This window comes from Pygocentrus nattereri, chromosome 2 (genome assembly GCF_015220715.1).
Source record: "Pygocentrus nattereri isolate fPygNat1 chromosome 2, fPygNat1.pri, whole genome shotgun sequence".
Lineage (NCBI taxonomy): Eukaryota > Metazoa > Chordata > Actinopteri > Characiformes > Serrasalmidae > Pygocentrus > Pygocentrus nattereri.
In genome coordinates this window covers 54,724,081-54,728,980 of record NC_051212.1, presented here as the reverse complement: position 1 = coordinate 54,728,980, position 4,900 = coordinate 54,724,081, and positions in this window count along the sequence as shown.

Sequence of the window (4,900 nt, the reverse complement as noted above, 5' to 3'; positions counted from 1 at the left end):
TCAGTCTTCTTCAGCTATTGCAGATGAATTGCAGTGCACAACGATAAGTGGGTAAGAAATGCACAGGCTTGACAGGCCAACCTGGTGCCTGACACTATTTCTGGTCTCACAGTAAGCTGAGCCAATGCCAAAAGCTGACGTGGACAAACCATAGACTGCTGATTGGTCGGAGAGAATCGTCAAGAATCACCTTAAACACACGTTAACGTTAGGTGCCAGGCCTCTTACATCGTCTCTGAGCAGCCAGAGTCGTCTTGTCGTGTGAGCTCTGAGGCAGTTTTTCCCAAACTCTCCTGTTTTTCCCAAACTCTCCTGTTTTTCCCGACCTCTCCTTTGTGAGCAGTCTTACGTCTCGCTGCCATCGGCCTCTTCTGAACAACATTGGTCTCCTTCAGGTCACGGCAGTTTCATGTGGTGTCACTATCAGAGAACTTGTTCAATTACCACTCTCTAATGTCTTCTGGGGTTCTCAAACACTAGGGGGCGCTCCCGAGCAAGTCTAAAATGAGTGGGTTGATATGGAGCAAAATCAGAGTTATAAATGCTGAAACATTTTTACGATAAAAGAATAGATTCACATACTGAACTCAGAACATCAGAGTTTAAAATGGGGCCTCATATACGTCCAAGTCGTCTATGAGCGCGAAGAGCCAATGAGCTGCTCCGCTCGCCAACCAATCAGCGCTCAGTAGCAGTAATGTTAGTGTCCTACTTCCCAAAAAATACAGGTGAGTTTTCTCTGCTGTTCAGTTAAAAACATCTTCTATTGACTAAATTTAAAGGAACGTTCCGTTCGAGTGATTAGAAGTGATTTTAACTTCTCATTTTTAGTTGTTGAGCTCCTTTCGCCCCTATTCATTGAGCACTGGCTCGTGGGCGCCCTCTACTGTTTTACAGTCATGTTTTTGATATAATGAAGGAAACAAGAAGTGGCCAGGCTCCTCATAAACCGGCTCTGTCGCTATCACGAGCAGCTACATTGAGGGGGCGCTATATCTGCAGTGGGAAACGAAGTAGCTGGTATGAAAAGTGAGTAGACTTGAATCAAGTCGAGTTGCGGCATGCAGCGGAAAAGCGCTAAAGAGCGTGATCGAGAAATTCTAGCTTCTTTGCTGAGGTGAGGTTGTTCTATATGAGGGAATGCCTCAGTATTCCCAGGAATCTTTATTTGCTCATGGAAAATTCTAGAAAACAGGCTTGTGTCTCCCAGGTCCTGTGTGCTGTACCAAGTGGTTGGTTAGTGTAGTGGGTAACACCTTCTACGCTGTAGACTGAGGTTCAATGCCCCGCCTTGGTAACCACCCTACACTATACCAATAAGAATCCTTGGGCAAGACTCCTAACACCACCTTGGCCTCCCTGTGTAAAATGATCCATCCTTAACGTATCACATTGAGCTTTGATGTTTTATTTGAAGAGCTAAGGTGATGCACGGGCCTGGAAACACAGGTACACTCGAAGTTGACTGTATAGCTCGGCTGCAGTCTGAATCGAGCCAGGCTGACTGACAACGAGAGGTTCAACGGGGTCGTGGGCAGAGCCGGCCAAAGGAGAGCCATAGGAGGACCCCTCAGACAGATTAAGCGGCTGATCGATAACTTCTCAAGTGCTAATAGGCGCTGCCACAGTCCGTGATATGTGAGCGTGTTTGTCATTTCGGCCGCCAGAGGATTTATGGGAAATCCATTGTCAGGTCCAAGGCATGAGGTAATGTAGCACTTAGCAGATGAAATAAAAACCCCAAAGCCAACAGTGATTTGTATTTCATTTACCGTGGACGCGGTAGGAGGGTTCGGACCTCCATCTCTCCAAATGCAGTCCTGATGGCTATTTTTTCCTCTCCGCCTTTTTTATTCTTTAAATATGGGCTTACTTAGTCAGCAATGATGCAACAGATTACAGCAAACAGTATTGCATTTCTGTCCCGTCTTTTGATTGGTTCCTCACTCCTACTGGCCGATAAAGGAAATGCCGAGGTATCCATCAGGTAATTAGAGTCATATTAGGCAGCAGTTATGGGCGGCTCGTAAAATAATTTGATATCTGTCTGCTCTCCACCAGCGGAGACTGGACTCTGGGTCATCTGCATGGCTGACATAATGGGTAATTAACTCTACCAACTTGCCCCCACGCCAGACCCCATTTCATTATTCACTAGCAGACAATGCCATATTTTACAGTGAACAATAGGGGGACGCGTCTATTACTCCCTCGGGCATTTCATTTAATTAGCTGCTTCTGAAGTGTTACCACTGAATTAAGAGATGGACAACTACTGAGTATTAGCTGGCGCCCTCTAGCAGACCCAAAGTGTGTTGCATTGTTGTGCTGTCTAAACCTTACGTCAGACGTCTTCACCAAACATATGACTCAACTGGAAGCGCAAATACTTTCAGTTTCAGTCACTACAATACGAAACCATCCACACACTGACAAATAGTCATTCTCAGGGTTCATGCAACTCAAACGCCCCCTAGCAGACCCGAAGTGTATTGCATTCTTGGCTGCCTAAGCCTTATGTTAGAGTTATGACCCAAGGGTGAAGCCTGTGTCACCTTTTTGAATGCAAACGGTTTCAATTCCAGTCAACACAATATGAAATTATTCACACAACCACTATTTTGACAAAACAGTTAACACAAACCAAGGCAAATGCAAAGGTTTTTAAGATTAAATTATTTAGAGTGCCCTCTATCAGACCCACTGCATTTTTCTGCTATGTAAACCAACATTAGTCTTGAAATTAGTCACTGAAATGCCTACGTCATGTTTTTGATTACAAATAAAATTTTTAATTTTAACTCAATCCAAGCTTATTACAAACAGCTTATTACAAACAAAAGTTTATTATTCAGTATCTACAGCGACTTTAATGCCGCTCTTGGGTTACAGAAGTGTGTATTAATACTTTGGGCCCACCGGTGGGCCCATGGCTTGTTAAGGGGTAGATTTCCTAACAATAATTTTTGACCCATAAAAACAATGTAAAATCATCCACAAACACAGAAAAGTCATAGCCTGATCCAAGGTGTATTGCATTTGTGCACTGTCTAAACCTTACATTAGACTTCCTGCCAAAAATATGATCCAACCGAAAGTTCAAACCACCTACAAACCAATAAAAATAGGAAGTTGAGTATCGTTATGTTGTTTAGGGTTGATACAAAAAAAGACAAATGCAAATATTTGGAAAATGAAAAGATTAAGAGCGCCCTCTAGCAGAACCAAAGTGTATTGCATTGTTGTATAAACCCCACGTTAGACTTCTTACCAAAAATGTGACACAACTAAAAGGCAGAAGTCGTGTTTTTTGAGTCAAAACAATCTGAAACCATCCACAAACTGACAGCAGTCATCCTCTGTGATTAATACAATCCAAGGCAAATGCAAATATTTAGAAAATTAAAAGACCTCTAGCAGACCCGAAGTGTATTGCGTTTGTGAGCTATCTAATGATCTGTGTTAGACTTCCTACCAAATAAAGCGTGGAAAGTCATGCTTATGATACTTCTGTTCAAGCCTATTTGACATGAGTCAGCAGAACATGAAATGGACAAGACAGGAACCCGAATGTCACCTGGGGTTGATGCAAACCAAGGCGAACGCAAAGGTCTGGAGAAAAAGCCAAGTGCCACGAATTCCAAATGTAGCAGAGTGGATCCGAATACCACAGTCACGGGTCACGGACAAAGTCAGAAAACGTGAAAGAGCGAGGAGGGTTCTTTGTGTGGGAGCACAGACAGATTGACAGTGGAGGAAAAAAAAACAAAAAAAACAGGGGACCTTCTTATGGAGCGGCACGTCCAGGGCAGCGAGAGGGGCTGCAGAAGGTCTGGATTAATGAGACTCACAGGGAAGGACGTGGAGGATTAGAGCTGATCTCAGCCAAATCTGTTGAGGCATAGAAAATACATCCTTATATGCTTACAGAACAAACAGTAATCCTCTCCTTTCTGCCCTTCTCTATGATCCCACAGTGGACAGTATAAAAGCGCGACTTGGCCACTTGAACAGCACCGATGTTCTGTCTGATCTGCGTGCTAGGACATAATGCTGTTTCTCCATTGACTGTGACTTCCATCAGACATCCATCCACCATTGTCAGCTTCCAAACACGGTAAACACCGCCGGTCTCTCGACATGTTGGCCACCTGAACACGGTGCTTTTTTCCCCGCATACCTGCTCCGTCTCTTTGAACAGAGATAAATAGCTGGATTACTTGTCCCTTTTCAAGCTCCCCAAGTTTGCAAAGGAGTTCGGCGAAGGCTTCCTATTCAAAACATTACGCCAACAGGACCTTCTTCCCCCCTTTTCTCCTCCGTTTCTTAACTCATGAGCTCTTTGCACGACAAGGTGAGTTCCCTCTTTTCAAAATACCACGGGAACAGGTAAAGAGAGGCTCAAGGAGGGGGAAGAAAGCCAAACAGAAAAGCTCTTTAAAACGGTATTTATAGAGAGAGCGAAGACAAACAGTGTCCCTGTTGAAAATGAGAGAATCCATTTCGATGACAGTTGGAAGAAAGCAACCTTTATGCTGCGGATTGAGGCCCAGGCCTCTGCCTATGCCCTCCTTTTAGAAAAGTGATTAGTTACTTAAAAAACACAAACGAAAGGCTCAGAGCGCGAAAGCCGGGAGAAGACAGGCCTTTGATTGCCATTCGAATTCCTCGCTAATAAATTGTTCCGCGCCTTTGTCTGGGCCGCCGAGGAGCGCGGCCTACGTTTTCCCAAGAATGCCCAAGGATCCTGAACACACACAAAAAAACCCCACAAGGATGTCCCGGGCCTTTCAGAGAGAAGCAGGCTGATTGACAGCGCCTAGCGTGAGTGTCATCTGATCTCAACGCAACTTCAAAGTCCACTGGAGGCGTAGAAAGCATTTTTCTTTCCTCCAGAAAT